Here is a 25,801-nt window from a genome sequence, read left to right as displayed (position 1 = left end):
ATAGCTAGCCAGTGCTAAATACTGATTGCTTACTGAGATTATATGTTTCTATGAGGTAATAAGTGAATGAAATATGTCTATACTGGATTGATGAGAAATAAATAGGCAGATAACATTCACTAGGGATTTATTATGTGTGGATCTTATGTAATCATCATTAAAATCAGTGTGTCCAATATTATTGTTAATTGGAAGATGTAAAGTCTGATTCTTACTTTGTTCAAACTCAAATAGCTGAGAAGTGGTGTCACTCACCTTGGCTGGCCTGGGGCCTGCGGACTGGGGACAGCTCCTGCATTGAGATTCTACCCCCTGGTGGTCAGTGTGCATCATGGTGACTGGTTGTTCTGCTGTCTGGTCAATTTGCATATTAGCCTTATATTATATAGGATATATATATATATATATATATATATATATATATATATATACACACACACATATATATATATATGTGTGTGTGTGTGTGTGTGTGTGTGTGTGCGTATATATATGTATGTATCCTATATAATAAAGAGGTAATTTGCAACTTTACCATCACTCCAACACACATGATGGCCACACCATGTGCTCAAAGATGGCCACCCCCATGATGGTCAGCAGGGGAGGGTAGTTGTGGGCGATCTGGACAGCAGGGGAGGGCAGTAGGGAGGGATCAGGCCTACAGGGGAGGGCAGTAGGGGGTGTTCAGGCCTGCAGGGGAGGGCAGTTAGGGGTGACCGGGCCAGCAGAAGAGGGCAGTTGAGGGCGACCAGGCCTGCAAGGGAGGACAGTTGGGGGCAACCAGGACAGCAGGGAAGGGCAGTTAGGGGTGACCAGGCCAGCAAAGGAGGGCAGTTAGGGGTGAATGGACCAGCAGGGGAGGGCAGTTGGGGTGACCAGGCCTGTAGGGGAGGACAGTTAGGGGTGACCAGGCCTGCAGGGGAGGGCAGTTAGGGGCGATTGGACTGGCAGGGGAGCAGTTAGGCATCAATCCAGCTGGCAGGGGAGTGGTTAGGGGGTGATCAGGCTGGCAGGCAGAAGTGGTAGGGGCAATCAGGGAGGCAGGGGAGCAGTTGGGAGCTAGCAGTCCTGGATTGTGAGAGGGATCCCAGATTGTAGAAGGTGCAGGCTGGGCTGAGGGACACACCCCTCCCTGCGCCCCCCCCCCCCCCACTTCCCCCGTGCACAAGTTTCATGCACTAGGCCTCTAGTATATATACATATAAAACCAGAGGCACATCCACAATTGAGGGTCAGTAATGACTTTGTGGTTTGTCAACTTCTCTAGGCTAAATTACACCCCCAAGAATTCTCTTCTAGCATGTGTCCCGAGGGGAAAAAAAGGCAGTTCAAAACATACTCTCTTGCATCTCCAAATGGTGGATGATGCTGGTGCTTCTTGGTAAAGGACATAAAGATCAAGTCCTTGGAGGAGATCTACCTGTTCTCCCTGCCCATCAAGGATTCTGAGCTCAATGATTTTGTTCGGGGGGCATCCCTCAAGGACCAGGTTTTGAAGATTATGCTGGTGCAAAAGCAGAGAGGACAGGGTTCAAGGCATTTGTCACCACTGGGGGCTACAATGGACATGTTGGTCAGATGTTCAGCACTGGAAGAAAACAGCCACTACTATCCAGGGGGCCATCATCCTGGCCAAGCTCTATATTGTCCCTGTGTGGCAAAGCTGCTGGGGCAACAAGATCTGCAAACCACACACCATCCCCTGAGAGGTGAACAATCTCTGTGGTTCAGTGCTGAAGGGCTTCATCTCTGCACCCAGGGGCACTGGTATCATCTCAGCCCCTGTGCTCAAGAAGCTGTTGCTGATGACCAGTATCCACAACCATTACACCTCAGCCAGCGGCTGCTCCACCACCCTGGGAAACTTCACCAAGGCCACATTGGTGCCATCTCTAAGAGCTACAGCTATCTCACCCCTGACCTCTGGAAATAGACCCTGTTCTCCAAGTCTTCTATCAGGAATTCACTGACCATCTTGTAAAGACTCACACTAGGATTTCTGTGCAGAGGACACAGGCTCCAGCTCTGCCATCATATAATTTTATACAAGAAAAATAAAGTGAATTAACCCTGTTAAATTATATATATATATATATATATATATATATATATATATATATATATTCTCTTGCAACAGTTTATAAAAAAAAGGAAAGCAACAGTTATTTTAATTGGACACACATGTGTGTGTGCGCGCACACACACACACACACACCCCTCTTCTCAGTTACTTAATCCAAGACAAATCTGGGTGCTGCTTTGCAAGGATTTTCAGATGTAATAAAAGTTTATAATCAGTTTACTTTAACATATTATTTTGGATAGTGCTGAATTAATCAGTTTTTTTTGTCCTGTAAAATAGGACATAAGCCTTCCATGAGAAAGAGAAAAGGACAATTAGTGGGCAACAGGATCAGAACTTGTTCATAGGGTTTCAGTCTGCTTGTGACCCTTTCTGCCTGATGGTTCTGTGAATTTCAGTTTTCAGACAGCCCACACAATTGGATAGGCCAATTACTTGTAACAATCCATGTATCCATATAGCTCCTTCTGGTTCTTTTAACTGGATGAACCCTGACAGATACAAGGAGTGCCCTTCAGAAGTATTCAGCAGGGGAGACACGGAAGGACACGTGGAAATATCTATTAATCAGTTTTAAACACCAGATCCGGAGAGCCTGAGGTCAAGTCACAGAATTAGCTGTGAAATAAATACCTTCCTATTCTCTTTATCTCTTCTCCCTTTCTAAACTTACTGAGGTTAGGCATTTTTAATGGAAATCTGTTGGAGACTTTTTACGGTTTGTAATTTGTTTCATTTTAAAGGGATACACCCAAAATCCAGATGTGACGTATTAGCTTTGTATAGCTGCTGTAACAAATTAATGCAAACTTACTGACTTAAAAGAACACAAATTTATTATCTTACAACTTTGTAGATGGGAAGTGCAGCACAGCTCTCAATGGGCTAAAATTAAGCTATCAGTTCCTTTCAGGAGGCTCTTGCGGATAATTTGTTTCCTCCCCTTTTCCAGACTCTAGCAGCCACTGCATTTCTTGATTCAGTGTTGCCTACCTTCATCTTTAAAGCCAGCAATGAAGTGTGGAGTCCTTCTCACAGAACATCACTCTGACTTTTTCATGAACTTCCTCTTCCACTTTGAAGGCTACTTTTATTACATTAACTCACTCAGATAATCCAGAATAATCTCCTACTCGAAAGGGCAAGCCAGTTAGTAAATTTTATTCCATCTGCAAACTTAATTTCCTTTGTTTTGTAACATAACACAATCACCGGTGGTGAGGATTTGGACTTTGACAACTTTGGCAGTGGACGGAAGTTGGACAATTATTTTGCCTACCACACATGAGTTCTTTGCTCAATTGGATCTGGAATAACTAAACATTTTGGAACTTCTTTTCATCCCTTGATAAGACATAACTTTACTTAGATCAATAAATCCCACCTGACAGGAAACCACCCCTGTAATAAATCATAGACATGTAAAAACTTGAATTTGTCACCTAACTGGCAGTTGGATCTACGTCCAAAGATGGAATTTTTATATTTCATCGTATAAGCCTTAACTAAAATTGTCCTTTTCATCTGGCATTCATTTTTTTACATAAAAAGCATTAACTTTAGAGTTTATTATAAATATCATTTTTATCTATGGCTCTAAGTTGTACCTAGTGAGTATTTCTGAACACATGGGTTTTCTAATATATTGTTAAAAGGTAGTTTTTTAATGTTAAGAAATAATAGGCACTTGGACTGACATTCAAATCTATTTCCAAAAAAGCATTTACTTAAAAAAAACATTAAAAATGGAGGACATTATATAAAATTGACTCCAAATGGCTTTTTAGCCAAAGAGAGATAATTAGGTGCTTCGGTGAAGAAAGTAGTATATTAGAAAATTAACCTCCATGGGATTGGTAACCTTTCTGAATTTCAGTGATTTTTGTTTTAGTTCTTGTATTTGATTACACAATCTGGACACCTCCAACTATATCAACAAACCCACAGGTCCTACTGACAGCTGCTTGAACAGCCAAGCAAAGGAATGAAAAATAAGAATTAAACAAAAATCACAAAACACCTCAATCTTGATTTTACTATCAGGATTTCAGACAGTTTTGAAAGCTTGAGAATGTTCACATTTCAGCAGTACTAGTCAAAAACTATAATTAAAAGGGGGTGATCTGAAGTAGGAACAGGTAGGGATAAAGAGGGAAATGTGAGGTGCATTAATGTCACATAGGAAATGTTAGTTCAGAAAAGAAAGGGCTCAATTAGCTTAAAAGTTTTGAAACAATTTTGGCATAGTTTTAAAGACAAAAGGAAACTCATCCTGCAAAAATGCAGTGCATCATTGTGAGGAGATGAGCAATGAACAATGAATTCCATCACCTTTGTAGGTAACATTCCTTCTTCTTCATACAGTACTATCCATTATTAATGAGCACTATTTCTGAGTGTGAAGAAACTGTTTGAAAAACATTAACATAGTCTACTGGATGTGATTGACACTGTCATTCCTTTCATTTTGCTGTTGGCAAGAGGCATCCCTGTAGACGTATGTGCATCTGGACATTACTAATATTCTCCTTGTTATGCACTCTGGGCAGCTGTGATATGGAAATTCTCAGCCATGTATTTTATGGTTTATTTTTCAGCTTACACTGTGATACATTGCAAAATGCAGAAGTCAAGCCTTTTTGCATGCAATGATCAATCAGAAAAATTGTCTTTCTAATCTGACTTTTCTAAATTTTAAGAATCTATCTGAATTTTGGAGATGTTAAAGGAGCATCTGCTAGTAATGCAGTTATTTAGATCTATGTCTATTTATGGTATCTATTTTTTACTCTCCAGTTTTCAAAGATAATTACATTTTTAATTGTCCTGATGCAAAAAAAAAAGAACTGTAGCCACTGTCTATCTACTGTCCACTAACAGCACATCACTGACTAACCACCCACACAACAGTAAAACTTAAGGTACCAAAGTCAAGGATTAAAGGAATAATGAATAAAAATAAAACACTACATCCTCTTGACTTTTAAATATCTACGTAACTAAGCTCCTTTTTGTCTCTCAGCTGCCCTGCTTCTCCCTCTCACAGCCCATATGGCACCCACACAGAGATCTGCGTTCCTAAGTTGCTGACTTACTTCAGGTGAGCATACCACATGTTGATCTGTTTCTCTGTACACTAAAAGCCTATCAGTGGAGTGGGGACTAAAACATTTCACTCAGCTAATTCTGATAGTCATTAACAGATGTACTAGTTAGTGGGTGCAACACACTGCTCCCCATTCTCTATTTCTATATGTATTCTAGTGTCAGTTCTCCCAAATGTTTTTGAGTGTCCTAAGAATTAATCTTAAAAAGGACTTCCAAGCCTAGCCAGTGTGGCCCAGTGGTTGAGCCCCGACCTATGAACCAGGAGGTCCCAGTTCAGTTACTTGTCAGGGCACATGCCTGGGTTATGGGCTCGATCCCCAATGGGGGGCATGCGGGAGGCAGCAGATTGATGATTCTCTCTTATCATTGATGTTTCCATCTCTCTCTCCCTCTCCCTTCCTCTCTCAATAAAAACATATTTAAAAAAAAAAAAAAAACTTCCAAGAGTATGTTTTGTGTCCTGGGATATCAATAAGTGTAACACACACACACACACACACACACACACACACACACTCGTAGGTAGGAGGAGTTCCACTGTAAAAGTATCAGGGTACTATTCTGTTGCAGTACTTTTTGGTGCCTCAGAGGCAGATAAGCTCTTCTAGGGCTATCATGAAACAATATTTCCTAAGACAGGCACTATAATTACATAATTTTCTTAAAATAATATAACTTGAGGATATTTTCACTTCACAGACTATCTAGAGTTATTAGTGTTTTATGGAACACATTTTGGGAAATTCTGATTTAATTGCATCTCCCTATTAAACATACTATTATACTAATGGGACCTACTCTAGGGAAAAAGAAAAAAGAAAACCTTTTACTTCTTATTATTTCCATGCACAGTGTACTTATAGTGGGATGGCTCTGGAATTTCACTTCTTAGGTTCAAATACCAGCTCTGCAAATTACTAGTTGTATAACCTTGGGCAGATCTTCTACTCTGTCTTTGACTCAATTTTCTCTACAAAAAATAAGGAAAACTAATAGTATCTTAACATGAAATAATGTGCATGAAGTGGTAGCTATAACAATTGTTACTCACTTTCCAAAAGCTTGGCATCTAACGTACATAATATCTATCAGGATGACATGCTATGGTTATGTTATATGGTATCATTTACTTTATCCAGGATGACCTAGATGTCAGAGAACTTTCTAGGCAATATTGTTGAAATTAGTCTTAAAACTGACCTTCAAATTTCATATACTCTTGATTTCAGTAATTAAGTAGGTAGTTTTATGGATTAGCACAGCAAGGCTGCCTGCTACAACAGTTAATACATTTTTACTGCTGTCTCCAGGAGATAGTGCTCTTCCTCCACTATTAGGTAAGGCATGAGTTAGTCTGATGTCAGAAAGTTCAAGCCTATCTGCTAACCCACCTACATAACACCTTTTGATCGGTAACAAAGTCAAGGATGAAAGGAATAATGAATTTTTTAAAAATCTATTCAAATCCTATCATGATGGTAACACTTCATTCAATACGTTTTAATTGCATACCTATTATGTATCAGTCATGGTTGTAACTAAAATCAGAACACCAATACATAAACACATACATGACCAAAAGAATTGTTGAGAGCAGTGGGTGAAAAAATGGAAACTAAATTGGTGCTCTATAGAGGTATGAAGAATTCAACTTAGGAAGTCAGGAAAAGAAACTCTATAAAAGTAACACTATCAGTGAAAAAAGAACCAAGCATGCAAAGAGGTACCATCAAGAATGAAGGTGCTACTACAGGAATGTACCTGGTGTCTGAGGGAAAGAGTGAAAGCCATGGTGCCTGGACCATAATAAGGCTGGGAGATGAGATTGGAGAGAAATGATTGCATCCCCATTTAAAAAGACAGACAAACAAACAAAAATCCCTTGTAGAGAATAGACTGAGGATGTAGGAGTAGAACATGGAAGCAGTGAAACCAGTCTGGCAGCTATACCAGTGATGTATGCCAGATAGTAAAACAAGCTAGCCTAGGATGAAAGCAAGAGAAAAACAATGATGGCATGTATTTTAGAAGTAAAGTTGACAGGATTTATGAATGTATTGATATTAGCTGAAATGGAAGGGAGGGACCAGCAATGAGGCCCATGTTTTAGCATGAGAAACAGTTGAATGGTAATACAATTCTGTGGCATTGATAAGACTTGAGGAGTAGTGGTCATAAGTTCAGCATTTCACTTTGGTAATAATACATTAGTAGGCATCCAAATGGAGAAGTGAGGTTGGCAGACGGGTATTCCATATAATTTGTAGCTCAGTGAAGACATCTGAGTAAAATATCTGTACTAAGAACCTATTATGCCAAGCACTGTGCTGGTTGCTGTAAATAAAATGGTGAGGAACATTATAGTAGGCAGAATTCTAAAGTGGCCACCAAGATCCCTGCTCCTGGTGTGCAGATCCTGTATAATCTCCCCTGAGTATGGGTTGTACCTGTGAATATGATAGATGCTGCCTCATGGTTAGATTATGATATATGGCACAGTGTACTTTTAAAAAGGGAGATTATCCTAGGTGAACATGACCTAATCAGAAGGAACATGCGAATTCAATCAACATGAGACTGGGTTTGTGAAAGGACCAATGGAGAGAAACACATCTCAAAAGACTTGATAGTAGCCTCAAGGATCTGAGGGCTGTGCCTTGCTAAAGCCAGCAAAAAATAGGGCCCTCAGTCATGCAATCATAAAGAAATAAATTCGGCCAACAATCTGAGAGAGTTTGGAAATGCCCTTGGTTAAGTCTCCAGATGAGTACATATTCATCTGACACCTTGATTTCAACCTGGTGAGAACCCAACTGTGTTGTGCCAGAATTCTGACCCATGAAATATGTGAGATAATACATTTGTGGGTGTTTTTTAAGCCAATGAATGTGTGGTAATTTCTCACACATCTGTAGAAAACTAATACAATGTATTTTATCTGTTTCATGGAAACTACAGTTCTCTAGAAAAGAAGACGGAGAGGTAAAGCAGATAAATACCATCAGATTTTTATTTTAAACTAGAGGCCCGGTGCACAAAATTTGTGCACGGGGAGATGTCCCTAGCCCAGCCTGCACCCTCTCCAATCTGGGACATCCCTCTCACAATCCAGGACTGCTGGCTCCCAACTGCTCACCTGCCTGCCTTCCTGATTGCCCCTAACCGCTTCTGCCTGCCAGCCTGATCACCCCCTAACCACTCCCCAGCCAGCTTAATTGATGCCTAACTTCTCCCCTGCCAGCCTGTTTTCCCCTAACTGCCCTCCCCTGCAGGCCTGGTCACCCCTAACTGCTCTTCCCTGCAGGCCTGGTCACCCCTAAATGCCCTCCCCTGCAGGCCTAGTCCCCCCCCAACTGCTCTCCCCTGCAGGCCTGGGTCCCCCCCCCCAAACTGCCCTCCCCTGCAGGTCTGGTCACCCCTAACTGCCCTCCCCTGCAGGCCTGGTCCCCCCCAACTGCTCTCCCCTGCAGGCCTGGGTCCCTCCCAACTGCCTTTCCCTGCAGGCCTGGTCGCCCCCAACTTCCCTTCTCTGCTGGCCTGGTCACCCCTAACTGCTCTCCCCTGCAGGCTTGATCGCCCCCTACTGCTCTCCCTTGCAGGCCTGGTCCCTCCCAACTGCCCTCCCTTGCTGGCCATCTTGTGGTGGCCATCTTGTGTCCACATGGGGGCAGCCATCTTCTGTGTTGGAGTGATGGTCAATCTGCATATTGCTCTTTTATTAGATAGGATAGAGGCCTGGTGCATGGGTGGGGGCCAGCTGGTTTGCCCTGAAGGGTGTCCCGGATCAGGGTGGGGGTTCCCTTGGGGTGTGGGGGGGGCCTGGGCAAGGGGCCTGTGGTGGTTTGCAGGCCAGCCATGGCCCCCGGTGACCCAAGTAGAGGCCCTGGTATCTGTGGTTTATTTATCTTCTACAATTGAAACTTTGTAGCCTGGAGTGGAGCCAAACCTTCTGCTTGCTCCATGGCCACAGCCATTTCTGTTGGGGTTTATGTATCTTCTATAATTGAAACTTTGTAGCCTTAAGCGGAGGCCTGGGCCAGCCAGGGTGTGGGGAAAGCTTGGCTTCCTCCATCGCCGGGGGCAACCCTAGACTCCTGCTCTTTCCAGCTCTGTGGATGCTGCCATTTCTGATTGGATTTATGTATCTTCTATCATTGAAACTTTGTAGCCTTGAGTGGAGGCCTAGGCCGGCAAGGGCAGGCAGGAAGCTTGGCTTCTTCTATTGCCGGGGAAACCCAAGCCTCCCTCCTGCTCTCTGTGGGGTAGCCATCTTGGTTGGGTTTATTTGCATATTCGCTCCTGATTGGCTGGTGGGCGTGGCTGGTGGGCGTGGCTGGTGGGTGTAGCAGAGTGAGGGTTAATTTGCATATTACTCTTTTATTAGATAGGATGAAGGCTCTATATTATTATGAAGATGGGAGTGATGGCTTGGGACTGGGGACCATTTATGCCAGAATATATAGATGTCATGTGTAGTTGGCTATTAAAGTCCAAATAAGAGGTCTCAGATTGCTGTGATGGTAGTGGATATTTAAGAGGCAATATTGAGGAACTGGAACAATTCACATGAAAGGAGTAGATGAGCATACATATTGGGCCAGCCCTTTTCCACAGTGTTGGATAGTTCCTAAGTTCAAGTCACTCTGGGGAATAAACTTCTAGCTTTAATAATAGGGAAATTGGGAAGAAGACCACTTTTAAATTGCCCACTTTTGTTCACTTATTTGCATTATTTATGCCACACATGAATTACATATTGTCACCATTATTTTATACTAAAGGCCTGGTGCACAGATGTGTGCACTGGTCAGGGGGGCGTGGCCTGCGAGGATTGGCCTGCTGTGAGAGTGCTGCTCATCCCGGTCAGCCAAGTGGCGCTCCCACTGTGGGAGCAGACTGACCACCAGGGGCAGCTCCTGTGTTGAGCATCTGCCCCATGGTGGTCAGTGCACATCATAGCGACTGGTCGACCGGTTGTTCCAGTCGTTCTGCCATTTGGTCGCTCAGCTTTTATATACAGGCAGTCCTTGGGATACGTCGGACTCGATGTATGTCATTTTGTTGTTATGTCACCTTCTCCCATTTATTTATTAAAAAAAAAATAAGTTCTGTCATTTTGACATATGTACATATGGGCTTTATGGTTTTTATTATTTACTAGAGGCCCGGTGCACAAAATTCGTGCATGGGGGAGGTGTCACTCAGCCCAGCCTGCATCCTCTCCAATCTGGGACCCCTCGAGAGATGTCAACTGCCCGCTTAGGCCAGATCCCAGTAGGATTGGGCCTAAGCGGGCAGTCGGACATCCCTCTCACAATCCAGGACTGCTGGCTCCCAACTGCTCGCCTGCCTGCCTTCTTGATTGCCCCTAACCACTTCTGCCTGCCAGCCTAACCACTCCTCTGCTAGCCTGTTTGCCCCTAACTGCCCTCCCCTGCAAGCCTGGTCACCCCCAACTTCCCTCCTCTGCCTGACTGGTCACCCCTAACTGCCCTCCCCTGCAGTCTTGATCGCCCCCAACTGCCCTTCCTTGCAGGCCTGGTCCCTCCCAACTGCCCTCCCCTGCTGGCCATCTTGTGTCCACATGGAGCCAGCCATCTTTGACCACATGGGGGAAGCCATCTTGTTTGTTGGAGTGATGGTCAATTTGCATATTACTCTTTTGTTAGATAGGATAGAGGCCTGGTGCACAGGTGGGGGCCAGCTGGTTTGCCCTGAAGGGTGTCCTAGATCAGGGTGGGGGTTCCCTTGGGGCGTGGGGTGGCCTGGGTGAGGGGCCTGTGGTGGTTTGCAGGCTGGCCATGCCCCCTGGCAACCCAAGTGGAGGCCCTGGTATCTGGGATATATTTATCTTCTATAATTGAAACTTTGTAGCCTTGAGCAGAGCCAAGCCTCCTGCTTGCTCCGTGGCCACAGCCACTTTTGTTGGGATTTATTTATCTTCTATAATTGAAACTTTGTAGCCTTGAGTGGAGGCCTAGGCTGGCTAGGGTGTGCTGAAAGCTTGGCTTCCTCCATTACCGGGGAAGCTATCTTAGTTGGGTTAATTGAATACTCGCTCCTGATTGGCTGATGGGCATGGCTTGTGGGTGTAGCAGAGTAATGGTTAATTTGCATATTACTCTTTTACTAGCTAGGATTTACCACAAGTAAAGATCAGGAATTGTTATCTTTCTTTTAAATTTTTTTTACAGTTTCACTTCATTAAGGCTGTGTATGTGCTCCACGTGAGTGACAAAGGTGCTTTTGTAGGTGGGTTCCGACTTGTAGGGGAAAATCACGTTACATCATGCCAGGAGAATGGATCTCCAATGTAACCCAAGGACCTATTGTATATAGATTTTTGTTTAATGTTATAAGGCACATATTAATGCATTAATATAATAGTAATAAGCCCCAAGCACTTCTGTGAGTAATCCAAATATATTTCTATGTTATTGCCAGACTCTACTTATGCCCAGCTAGCTAAATGACCCAATCAAATTTTAATACAATGGATAATTTTTGGAATTAACTTTTTCAATACTCATATTGCAGATGATCAATTTTGAATATGTGACTTGTTTAATCTGTTGATCTGCTAAGATTATGCATCAGGCAATTAAACAAAGATTATATAATTGTTTGTGATTTTGTTTTATGAAATTTTCTTTCTTGACCCTCAAATATGAAAGTAAATTTAGCTATTTACAAATGTGGCATAAATACAGGGATGTAAAGTATAGCATGGGGAATATAGTCAATAATAATTTAATAACCATTGTATATTGTGTGTCAGATGGGTATCAAGGTGATGACTTAATAAGTTATAGAAATGTCTCATCTCTACGTTGTGCACTAGAATCTAATTTAATATTGCATGTCAACTGTAACTAAAAAATTTAAAAAATGCTGCATATTTTCCTTTTAAGATGTATATGTTACTACTGTCTATTGCAGGGGTGGGCAAACTTTTTGACTTGAGGGCCACTTCTTAAACTGGACTGGAGGGCTGGAACAGAAGCATGGATGGAGTGTTTGTGTGAACTAATATAAATTCAAAGTAAAGGAGCAGAGGGGAGAGCAAGAGAACCCTCCGCTCTTTCGGCTCCACGGGCCGGATAGAACAGCCAAACGGGCCAGATCCGGCCCGCGGGCCGTAGTTTGCCCACGGCTGGTGTCTTTTGGCAGTTAGTATTGCAGAGACACCTGAGGCCAGGCTCATTTAAGTTTCACTGCAAATAATATGATTTTGTTTTGTTTTTCATTAGAGTTTTATTTGATTTTTTTGTTCTAAATGAGAGAAAAATATTTTTTAAAATTTATATTCATTTCCTTGTTTCTAAAATTTGGTTGATGCTTTTAGTTTACTATTTGGGCTGATTTTTACCATATTATAAAAATATTTTAATCTGTATATTCAAGATTTTCTCAGTTCTGGAAAGCTGTTTTCCTTTCTGTCCTTCTTATTCTCATTAAAATCATTATACCAGATAACTTTTCAATCTTCCCTCTATTTTCATTCTTCAAGAGATTTATTTTAGGATTTTTCATCAAAATTACTGAGTTAATTTTCCTTAGTGCCAATTATGCTCTTTATTGTTATCCAAAAATGTTTATATTATTTTTTTAGCTTACATAACTTTTTTTTTGTTTCTTTTACACATCAAGTTTTCTATTTCTTCTGTTTCCATAGAAACTTGTTATAATTCCGATTTTATCTAAGAGGTCCTTTTGACACCAAGGAAGCTTTGCAATTTTCTTAGATTCTTGAAAGAAATTTTTCATTTTTCATGTGTTCATTCTTTAAATATCAAAACAACACTGCCTTCCAATTGATGTATTTTTTGTGTGTGCTCAGCAATGAGAAAGTGGTTGTAACAAAAAGGAAGAAGATGTGCAGAGGAAGTGACATGAGCAAAAATACATTAAAGAAACTCAGAGATATTTTATGACTTTGAAAGTGCAAATTAAAAAATGTTGGGAACTAAGCCAAACTTAGAGAAAATTATGGCAATTTTTCAAAGCATAGAAAATATTTTTACTCCATACTGTAAGTTATTTGTTGAAATAAAGAAGGCAAGAATTGTTTAAAAAATATTTGACTTTTCTAAAAAGAAATAAAACACGTTAATGTTCAATATTTGTTTTCATTACAATGTACTAAATATCAGTTTTACTATTTTTTCATTTCCCTATACATTTATAGCTGTTGATAAAATAATTTTTAATATTTTGACAAAATAATTTAAAAGTCACAAAATAGTTACAATTTTTCCCATTGATTAAGATTTCTTTGTACATTTTCAGTTTGTATGGTCATTATTGCTACCCTATATTTTCCCACAAAGTGAAGACTCCCTGTATTCTGCATAATTATATTAATATAAGGCCTATATAACATCATCCATATTCACTTGGTATGTTAACTTTTTTAGATGGAGGAAAGATTAACAAGAAGATAATAATAATTATCCTAATGTATAAAAACCCTGAGTGCGCAACGACCAGGAGGCTCAACCAACCCGAAGTTAGTCCTGCAGTCAGTGCTGGGTTTCCATGGCTACCCAGCACTGACTGCTATGGCTGCAGGCACAGTGACCCTGCACTGACCGCTGAGGGGGGTGCGAATCAGGCGCAGAGAGAGGCCTGAAGAGAGAAGCAGGGTCTGATCTGTTGATCAGCACTTGCTTCTCTCTTTAGCTCTGGGCTTCCATTTCTCTCCAGGCCTTTACCGGGACTGCTGATCAGCCCCATCTTTCTGATCAGGCTCCAATGATAGGCCCAGAGATGCTGACTGGCATAAAAACTGACCAATCAGAACCAAATCTGGGTCAACTGTGAGGAGCCAATGGCTGCCTAGGAGGCAGAGCTTTTGACGCTGACTGGCATAGAAACTGACCAATCAGAACCAAATCTGGGTCAACTGTGAGGAGCCAATGGCTGCCTAGGAGGAGAAGCTTTTGACACTGACTGGCTTAGAAACCGACCAATCAGAACCAAATTGGCCAGCAGAGGAGGGCAGTTGGGGGTGAGATCAGGCCGGCAGGGGAGGGCAGTTGGGGGTAAGATCAGGCCGGCAGGGGAGGGCAGTTGGGGGCAAGATCAGGCCAGCAGGGGAGGGCAGTTGGGGGTAATCAGGCCTGCAGGGGAGGGCAGTTGGGGGCAAGATCAGGCCAGCAGGGGAGGGCAGTTGGGGGTGATCAGGCCGGCAGGGGAGCAATTAGGTGTTAATCAGGCTGGCAGAAGAGCTGTTAGGGGGCAATCAGGCTGGCAGGCAGAAGTGGTTAGGGGCAATCAAGCAGGCAGACAGGTGAGCGGTTAGGAACCAGCAGTCCTGGATTGTGAGAGGGATGTCCGACTGCCGGTTCAGGCCTGATCCCCAATGGGATCAGGCCTGAACCGGCAGTCGGACATCCGCCAAGGAGTCCCAGATTGGAGAGGGTGCAGGCTGGGTTGAGGGACACCCTCCCCAGTGCATGAATTTCATGCACCAGCCTCTAGTTATCAAATAAGAAAATAATTTCTCATTGAATTAGTAATTTCTTATGTTCTAAAATTTATAGGTAAATAAATAAATAAAAATATTATGCTATCTACACTTGAAATCATATGTGTTGGAAGAGAGTGGGCATTGTTTTTTTAGGGTACATAATATGTCAACCATTTTATTTTTTAAGGCTTAAAAAAGCTAAAATACAACAAACCCACCTAGCTTAGTGACCTGTAGTTATGTATCCACTGACCCATGTCTTAAACATTTATTACTCTTTCACTTATTATATTGTTCAGTAGTAGACATACAAAACAATTTCCCACTTTCTCCAGTGATATAGACAAAACAAAACAAAACAAACAAACAAACAAAAACAGAGCAAAACACAGATTTATTTTCTTTTAACTGATAAAAAATGAAATAAGTACTAGCCAAATCAAGGTTTCATCTCTCCTTTTCATTCACAGAAATATGGCTGTTGCATTCAATGTGGGTAAACCTGAGGAGGGAATTGAACTTTTCCCTTTGCTCACTTTCTGTTCTGAGCTTAACACTCACCTTTTTTCCTTCACTCATTAGATACCTAACACCTACTTTAGGATATAAGGTGAAGCATATTACTTAACTGTCAAAGAATTGACAGTTTAAAAAGAAAAGTTTATGTTGATTTATGAGTATCATGTTAAAATATATGAAATAAATATGCATGCTACCTACCATCTTAAAAGGGATGCAATTATATGTATACACAAGTGAGGCTCATAACCATAGAAGTTTTCCTCAGAGCCTTCACGGGACAGTAACACATTTTTTTTTCAGTCTCTGCCACCATTAATTCAATATGCATTCTTCTTTCAGGAACAACTGTCATCTAGGAAATTTCCTTAAATAACACTAACAACAAAGACTGTCATTTATTTTATTATTCTGTACCTGGCCTAGCTAGATAAGAGCAGAGAGGTAATTAAGTCAGTGATAAGTTGCAGGTGCAATGACATTTCAGCTATTAAGAAATATACAGAGGATTATAGTAGGGAGACATGGCAGAAGACCTGTGATCACTTTGACTTCTTTTCATGCTCTGTATGTCCTCAATGATAAATATACATTCTTCAGTACTGCAGTCCAGGCAATTAAGTGTTAGACAGATAGTGTTAAAAACAAGACCACAGGTCCAAAATGGAGTCACTTATGCTAAGCCTCACACTAGCAAACCCAGAATTAGTACTTAATTATAGTTCTGGCTCTCCCAGAATTGAAATCTTAAGCCAGTCAATTAGGAATTACATGGTCAGCACTAGTGAAGTAATCTATCTGATAGATTCCTGCAATCCCCTTTTAGGAAACTAACCTTGTTATAACAAATCCACTTTTTGCTAATGTAACTAAAATTTTTGTTCCCACACCTTTATGTCTACTATTGTCTTTCATTTTGTACAGCTCCTTAGAGCTTCATTCTATCCGTTAAAAGGCATGCTGCCTGCTACTGTGACAGTCCAAGGAGCAGCTGCTGCTGGAGGAGCCACTGCCACCCAAAGAGCAGCCCCTGTACAACTTGACACCTAGACCCTTTGGTGAGACCAAAAATGGGAAGACAAAGGAACCCCCAAAGAAAGAAGAACCAGAAAAGCAGCTAAGTGAAATAGAGGCATGCAATATGTCAGAAAAATAATTCAGAATAGGGGTCATACAGTTCATAAACCGGATGGATGAAAAAATCAACAACTTATGTAAGAATCACAAAGAAATAAAGTGATATATTTGGAATAAAAAACACCATATAAAGTTTCTACAGTAGACTAGGAGAAGCAGAGGACTAAATTAGTGAATTAGAAGACATGGAATCAAAACACACTTAACTGAACTACAATTGGAGAAAAAAAAAATTAAAAGACAAGAAGAGAGCCTAAGGGAGCTTTGGGACAACATTAAACGAAGCAACAGCGGTTGCTTCACCCCTAAACGAATAATAGTGGTGTTAGAACGACAGGAAGAGGAACAAGGTTTTGAAAACCTATTTGAAGAAATAATGTCAGAAAACTTCCCTGATGTGGGGAAGAAAAAAGTCACATAAGCACAGAGAGTCCCAAACAAGATGAACCCAAAAAGACCCACACCAAAGCACGTTGTAATTACAATGGCAAACATTCTGGACAAAGAGAAAATCTTAAAGGCTGCAAGAGAGAGACAGAAAGTTATGTACAAGGGTTCTTCCATTAGATTATCAAAAGATTTCTCAACAGAAACATATCAGGCCAGAAAGGAATGGAAGGAAATTTACAAAGTGATGCAAAGCAAAGACTGAATCCAAGAATACACTATCCAGCAAGACTATCATTCAAAATTGAAGGGGAAATAAGGAGCTTCACAGACTAAAAAAGGCTAAGGGAGTTTATTTCTACCAAGCCAGCAATGCAAGAAATGCTAAAGGGACTGGTGTAAAAAGAAGAAATAAAAAGGGAAGAAGGAACACAGGTACAAAAAATAAAAATGGCTACAAACAAGTAGCTATCAATAATAACTTTATGCCCTAACTGGTTTGGCTCAGTGGATAGAGCATTGGCCTGTGAACTGAAAGGTACCAGGTTTGATTCCGGTCAAGGGCATGTACCTGGGTCGTGGGCACATCCCCAGTCGGAGGTGTGCAGGAGGCAGCTGATCGAAGATTCTCTCTCATCAATGTTTCTAACTCTCTATCCCTCTGCCATCCTCTCTGTAAAATATCAATAAAATATATATAATATATATATAATAACTTTAAATGTAAATGGACTAAATACTCCAATCAAAGGACATTGAATGGGTGAATGGATAAAAACCATGACCCATACATATGCTGTCTACAAGAAACCAGACTCAGAACAAGGGACTCACACAGACTGAAAGTGGAGGGATGGAAAAATATCTTTCAGGCAAATGGAAATGAAAAATAAGCTGGGATAGCAATACTTATATCTGACAAAATAGACCTCAAAGTGGAGGCCATAACAAGAGATAAGGAAGGCCACTTCATAATACTAAAGGGATCAGTACAACAAGAGGATATAACCCTGGTAAACATATATGCAACCAATGCAGGAGCACCCAAATCCATAAAATAACTCTTGAAAGATATCAAGGGAGAGATCGACAACAATACAATCATAGTAGGGGACTTTAATACACCACTGACATCACAGGATAAATCCTCTAGACAAAAAATCAGCAAAGAAACAGCAATCCTAAATGACTCACTAGATCAGATGGATTAATTGACATCTTCAGAACATTTCACCCCAAAGCCATGGAATATACATTCTTCTCAAGTGCTCATGGGACATTTTCAAAGATAGACCACATAATGGGTCACAGGCAAAGTCTCTCCAAATTCAAGAAGATTGAAATCATATCAAGCATCTTCTCAGACCACAGTGGCATAAATTTAGAAATAAACTACAATAAAAATAATCAAAAAATTCAAACGCTTGGAAGCTGAAAAGCATGCTATTAAACAATGATTGGGTTACCAAAGATATCAAAGAAGAAATTAAAAACATCCTGGAAACTAATGACAATGAAAACACAACAATCCAAAACCTATGGGACACAATAAAAGCAGTCCTGAGAGGGAAGTTTATAGATCTGCAGGCCTACCTCAAAAAACAAGGAAAAAATGTTAATAAATCATCTAACTCTACAACTTAAAGAATTAGAAAGGGAGCAACAAGAAAAGCCCAGAGTGAGCAGAAGGAATGAGATAATAAAGATCAGAGAAGAAATAAATGACATAGAGACAAAAAAAAAAAAAAAAAAAAAAAAAAAAAAAAAAAAAAAAAGAAAAAAAAAACAACAATACAAAAGATCAATGAAACAAAGAGCTGGTTCTTTGAAAGGAAAAACAAGATTGATGAACCTCTAGCAAGGCTCACCAAGAAGCAAAGAGAGAGGATACAAATTAAATTAGAAATGAAAGAGGCGAAATAACAACAGACCCCACAGAAATACAAAGGATTGTTAAAAATACTAAGAACAAGTCTATTCCTACAAACTAGACAACCTAGAGGAAATGGACATATTCCTAGAAAAATACAACCTTCCAAAACGCAACCAGGAACAATCTAAAAATCTCAATAGGCCGATAACTATGGAGGAAATTGAAGCAGTCATGAAAAAGCTTCCAGCAAACAAAAGCCCGGGGCCAGATGGCTTCACAGGGGAGTTTTACCAAACATTCAAGGAAGAACTAAAACCTATCCTCCTCAGATATTCCAAAAAATTCAAGAGGAAGGAACACTTCCAAGCTCATTCTATGAAGCCAGCATTACTGTAATACCAAAACCAGATAAAGACAACACAATGAAAGAGAATCACAGGCCAATATCCCTCATGAACATAGATGACAAAATCCTCACCAAAATTCCAGCAAATCAGATCCAGCATTACATCAGAAAGATCATACACCATGACCAAGTAGGATTTATCCCAGGGATGCAAGGATGGTACAATATCAGCAAGTCAATACACGTGATACATAACATAAACAAATTGAGGGAAAAAATTACATAGTCATATCAATTGATGCAGAAAAAGCATTTGACAAAATCCAACACCCTTTCTTGATAAAAACCATCAGCAAAATGGGAATAGAGGGATCATACCTCAACATAATAAAAGCCTTATATGACAAACCTATAGCCAACATCATACTCAATGGGCAAAACCTAAAACCATTTCACCTAAGAATAGGAATGAGAAAGGGATGCAAATTCTCACCACTCCTGTTTGACATAGTTCTGGAAGTGCTAGCTATAGCGATTAGACAAGGAGAAGAAAAAAAAGGTATCCAAATTGGAAAAGATGATGCAAAACTGTCATTACTTGCAGATGACATGATAGTGTACATAGAAAACCCTAAAGACTCCATCAAAAAAATTATTAGACATAATAAATGAATTCAGCAATGTAGCAGTATACAAAATTAACACCAAGAAATCTATGGCATTTCTATACACCAACAGTGAACTTACAGAAAGAGAGACTAAAAAAACAATCCTATCTACCATTGCACCAAAAAAATTAAGATACCTAGGAATAAACTTGTAAAAGACCTGTACTCAGAAAACTATAGGACACTGAAAAAAGAGATAGAGGAAGACATAAACAGATGGAAGAACATACCATGTTCATGGATTGGTAGAATCAACATCATTAAAATGTCCATACTATGTGAAGCAATCTATAGATTCAATGTATTCCCATTAAAATACCAACAGCATATTTCACAGATCTAGAATGAACTCCCCAAAAATTCATCTGGAATAAAAAAAAGACCCTGAATAGCTGCAACATCCTGAGAAAGAAGAACAAAGCAGGAGGGAATGCAATACCAGATTTCAAGCTGTATTACAAAGCCACTGTTCTCAAAATTGCCTGGTACTGGCACAAGAACAGACATATAGACCAATGGAACAGAATAGAGAACCCAGAAATTGACCCAAACTACTATGCTCAATTAATATTTGACAAAGAAGGCAAGAACATACAATGGAGTCAAGACAGTCTCTTCAATAAATTGTGTTGGGAAAATAGGACATATACATGCAAAAAAATGAAACTAGACCACCAACTTACCATAAACAAAAATCAACTCAAAATGGATAAAGGACTTAAATATAAGATGGGAAACCATAAAAATATTAGAGGAATCCACGGGCAGCAAAATCTCAGACATATGATGAAGCAATATCTTCACTGATACAAGATCCTAGGGCAATGGAAACTAAAGAGAAAATAAACAAACGGGACTACATCAAAATAAAAAGCTCTGTACAGCAAAAGAAAACATCAACAAAACAATAAGAAAGCCCACTGCATGGGAGAATATATTTGCCAATGTTATCACTGATAAGGGTTTAATTACCAACATTTACAGGGAATTCATACAACTTAACAACAGGAAGATAAAAAACCCAATCAAAAAATGGGCAATGGACTTAAATAGATACTTTTTGAAAAAGGACATAAGGAAGACAAGAGACATATGAAAACATGCTCAAAGTCACTAATCATCCGAGAGATGCAAATCAAAAATGACAGTGCAGTGCCATCTCACACTTGTCAGAATAGCTATCATCAACAAATCAACAAATGACAAGTGCTGGCAAGGATGTGGAGAAAAAGCAACCCTCGTGCACTGTTGGTGGGAATGCAGACTGGTGCAGCTGCTGTGGAGAACAGTATGGAGTTTCCTCAAAAAACTAAAAATGGAACTCCCATTTGACCCAGTGATCCCACTTCTAGGAATATATCCCAAGAAACTAGAAACACCAATCAGGAAGGATATATGTACCTCTATGTTCATAGCAGCACAATTTTCCTAGGTAAGATTTAGAAACAGCCTAAGTGCCCATCAGCAGATGAATGGTTTAAAAAACTATGGAACATCTACACAATGGAATACTACACTGCAGTAACAAAGAGGGAATTCTTACCATTTGCAACAGCATGGATGGAACTGGAGAGCATTATGCTACGTGAAATAAGCCAGTCACAGAAAGATAAATATCACTTTATCTCACTCATTGGTAGAACATAATGAACAACATAAACTGATGAACAAAAACAGATCCAGAGACAGAGAAGCATCGATCAGACTGTCCAACCTCAGAGGGAAGGTAGGGGAGGGTGGGGAGATCAACCAAAGGACTTATATGCATGCATATAAGCCTAACCAATGGACACAGACACCAGGGAGGTGAGGGCATGAGTGGGGGTTAGGGGGGCAATGTAGGGATAAGGACACATATGTAATACCTTAATCAATAAAGAAAAAATAATAAATAATAAAAATAAAATGCATGCTGCCCTATTTATGAATTGTTGAATAAAGTCAAAGGATTATAGCAACCAATTTATTTTATTTTACTTTAAATATGTTTTTATTTATTGAGAGAGTGAGTGAGAGATAGAGGAACATCAATGAGAGTGATACATGGATTGGCTGCCTCCTGCATGCCCCCACTTGGGATGGAGCCCGAAATAAGGGCATGTGCCTTGACTGGGAATCTAGCCAGAGACTCTCAGTGCATGCGACAATGTCAACCAACTGAACCACACTGGCCAGTGCAGCAATCAAATTATTTCAAAACATGAACAACTCCAGTGAATAAACCTGAATAGATATCATCATGAAAATTTCTGGGTATTTTCTGCAAATAATTGCCTAGACTATAACTATATACAAAGGCATAAACATTTTAAGAACATATATTTTTGACTTTCAGTGAAGACAGAGTAATTTGTGTCTAACTATAAAAGTAAACAAAATATATAAAGCAAATGTTCCCCGGCATTGAATAACAGAAGAAATATGTGAAATCCTGGAGAGAAGGGCAATACATTGGGTGAGAACCCTGATTCTCACCGGTTTTCACTTGCAAGCATTTTCCAGATTATCCTGCAGGGAACTGGTGTCCAAATGGAGAGCAGCCTTCTGTAAATTAAGAAGAGCTAAGTAAATGTAATGGCTGCAATTTTCAGAGAAGGGCATTGGGTATGGAAAGACTCATGGTAGTTGGGTGGAAATTCCCCAGAAACCGCTATAAAGAATCTCATGAGACCTTGGCCAAAGATGGAACCCTGAATGTGTACAACTGGACTCTGTAAAGGCTTACAAGCAAGGAATACTTAAAAACAAACAAATTAATAGAAATTCCAGAAGTTGGCCAAGGGCCGGAGTGGAGAGCACTCACTAAGCATTTCCAACATTTGGTTGAGCCTCCAGAGAGGCAACACCTTAGAAATGACCATGCTTTCCAACCTTCTTCATCTCATGGCACACATAAACTAATTATATAATTCTTTGGCACAGCAAAACCTGATATAATTTTTGCCAATCTGACAAAAAAAAGTGTAATTTTGATTCTTTCACACTGGATGGCTATTGTTGTATTGGCTGCTGTAATTTTTTTAATTTAACAATTTAAGGCAGCGATTTCCAACTGGTATGCCACTGCACAGTAGTGTACCACAATAATTTTTAAAACTTGCAATACCTGACTATTAGGTCAAGGGTACTGACCTTGTTTCCCATAGATTGTCAAGTAAAAAATAACAATAGCCAACAATGCAATGATAGCTATCTTGAGTGAATGAATCAAAATTACATTTTTTTTTTTGGTTAGAATGGTAAACATATTTTTATGGTGTGCTGTAGAAGGTAATTACTTTACGTGTGCCATAAGATGAAAAAGGTTGAAAATTATTCATCTAAGAGAAAATGGATCAGTGCCTCTGACTAAATAGTCAGGAATTGCATTTTAAAAATTCTTAAGCAAACAGGTTGAAAATTGCTGCTTTAGGGTATTTACTAGTCTTACCTAATAAAAGAGAAACATGCAAATTAACCATCACTCCACCATGCCCACAGCCAATCAGACTGAGTATGCAAATTAATCCAACAAAGATGGAGGTTAATTTGCATATGCAGGCGGAGCGGAGTGAAGCCTGCTATGAGGGGAAGGGGGCGGCGGAGGGAGATACTGTAGTGGTACGTCAGACAGAAGTGAGGCCTTGCGGCTCCAGGCGGCCCAGGAGCAAGGAAGTGCTGGCTCCCAGGTGGCCACGGAGCGGGGACTTGCCAGCTGCTGGGCGGCCTGGGACCAGGGACTTGCCGGCTCCAGACAGCCAGGGAGCAGGGACTTGCCAGCTCCTGGGTGGCTGGGAGTGAAGCCAGGGGAAGGAAGGCCTATTCTTGCACGAATATCGTGCAACGGGCCTCTAGTATATATATAAAAGCCAAGAGACCAAAATGACCAGTCACTATGACATGCGCTGAGATGGCCAACTGGCCCGATCAGGGCCCCAATTGGGCCCCCCAACCTCCCGTGGCCCCTCTCCTCCCGCCGGCCTGACCCCAATGCCCCCACCGGGGCGGGCCAGCTGGACCCCACCCGTGCACGAATTCATGCACTGGGCCTCTAGTATTACCTAAAACTAGACAAAATCACAATAAACTCATCACAAAAAGTAAACTATAGCAAACAAAAACAAAAGCTGAAAAGAAAATCAAGGGAATTTTCCACTAATACAGGGTCGGGGTAAATGAAAATTTTCACTTTTTCCTATGGAAAATAACTCAATATTTAATAAATAACAATACAAGAAGAAACTCTGTTTTGCGTATTCACAAATGTAAACCTACTGTTGCTTCACTCTGTATAACCTCCTGCCAGAACAAATCACAATGTAATGGCTCAACCATGTTTAATAACAATTTAATATGTACTGGAAATACAAAGAAGTAGAATGTAATGTGAAAATGGTGGAGCAGGCAGCTCCACGCCGCTCATTATTCCTCCACAGAAACTTTAAAGAAGTACTAGGAAAGCAAAAACTGACAGAGTCAACATTGTTAGAACTGAAAAACAGTCAAAGGTTTACAGAAATCCAGCAAATGTTGATTCAAGGAAAAGCAACCTAAAGAAGGGAAGAACTTTTTAGGATGTTTTTATTTGCTCTTGCCCCACTCCCTCCCCAATGCTGCAGCCATTTTAAAGGGAGCAGGAAAGAACGTATTTGCAAAGAATTGTGTTTGTCATTTCTGGGAGTTACTGAAGGCCTCGTGCAAAATGCTTGTCTTTGTTTTACCTAAATGGGAACATACTCAGGGTTAGTAAACTGCATTCCTCAAAAACACTGCAAGGTGAGTGAACAGTCAAAGCTTACATCCTTCAGGCCTACCAAAGAGAACTAAAGGCAGGAGGAAAACCTGGGAGAGACTTTCTTGGAAAATCAGAGCATTGATAAGTGCCCGTGTATACTGGGGAGTTTAGAAAGACACAGGCATGCCCCTGGTGCTTATTCGAAAAAGAAAACAAAAAACAAAAAACAAACAACAAAAAAAACTAAGACCCTAAGCATTCATCATTGGGTGATCTCTAGGCACAGTGAGTGCAAGCAAGAAGTGAAGGCCAGGGCTGAAGGAGAGCCTCAGCAAGGAGCCAGTGTGCAAGGAAAGGGAGAGGGTATTTTTGTTGTTGTTTGTTTTTGTTTTTTATCTTCTCTTAAATATTTGACAATTCAGTAAGAACAGATATAACATCTCTTGTTCAAAAGTGACTGCTTTTGTCTTGAGTGCAGTTGAATATCTTTTTTACATTTAATTTTTCAATTTAAGTTGACATTATTTTGTATTAGTTTCAAATGTACAGCATAATGGTTAGATAATCGTATACTTTACGAAGTGTTCACCCAGGTATTTCCAGTACCCACCTGGCACCTGACTATATTCCCTCAGCTGTAAGTGAAGTCCCTGTGACTATTTTGTAACTGTCAATTTGTACTTCTTAATTCTTTCACCTTTTTCACCCAGCCCCCAAATCCCCATCCCCTCTGGCAACCATCAGTCTGTTCTCTGTATCTATGAGTCTGTATCTGTTTTGCTTGTTCCTTTATTTTGTTCTTTTGATTCCACATATAAGTGCATCGGAATATCTTCTGTGAATTTTCACTCATATATTTTTCTCTGGGAACTACTCTTTGTACCATAAAGAGAAATTATTTAGTATCTTTGGAGGATATAGGTAAACTACTAATGGATTTAATTTAATGAAAATGTAGCTGTCTTAACTAAATGTAGTTTTGAAAAGTAAAGAGATAAAAACAACTGCATAAATTAAATCCAATTTGTAAATAACCACATATAAGACAGAAAATTTAAAATGTTACAGAAAAACAGAAACCAATAAATTCTGCATGTTTAAAAAATAGACTTTATTATACCAACTAGAGGCCCGGTGCACGAAATTTGTGCACTCGGCGGGGGGGGGGGTGTCCCTCAGCCCTCAGTCGGATGTCTGACTGATGGCTTAGGGGAGCGGGCCTAAGCCGGCAGTTGGACATCCTTAGCGCTGTCGCAGAGGTGGGAGAGGCTCCCGCCCCTTCCGCTGCACTTGCCAGCTGTGAGCCCAGCTCAGGGCTTTTGGCTGAGCAACACTCCCCCTGTGGGAGCACACTGACCACCAGGGGGCAGCTCCAGCATTGAGAGTGCACCTTGAAAGGAATTGTGGGCTATGAGGCTGCATTAGACACAGGGGTGAGTCTCGGTCCATCCTCTACACCCCCACCTGGCCCCTTTTGCCACGGCCCTGGGT

General features: G+C 40.6%; 1 pseudogene across 1 annotated transcript; it reads left to right on the top strand.

The window, feature by feature from the left end:
- The first annotated feature begins 1,381 nt into the window (after positions 1–1,381).
- Positions 1,382–2,061, top strand: LOC308246687 (small ribosomal subunit protein uS5-like; annotated as a pseudogene). Its single transcript has one exon. The product of its transcript is annotated as a small ribosomal subunit protein uS5-like (transcript).
- Positions 2,062–25,801: the final 23,740 nt, after the last annotated feature.

This window comes from Plecotus auritus (genome assembly GCF_963455305.1).
Source record: "Plecotus auritus genome assembly, chromosome: 4".
NCBI lineage: Eukaryota > Metazoa > Chordata > Mammalia > Chiroptera > Vespertilionidae > Plecotus > Plecotus auritus.
The sequence above is the reverse complement of the archived record's forward strand: the minus strand, read 5'-3'. Positions and strand labels throughout refer to the sequence as shown.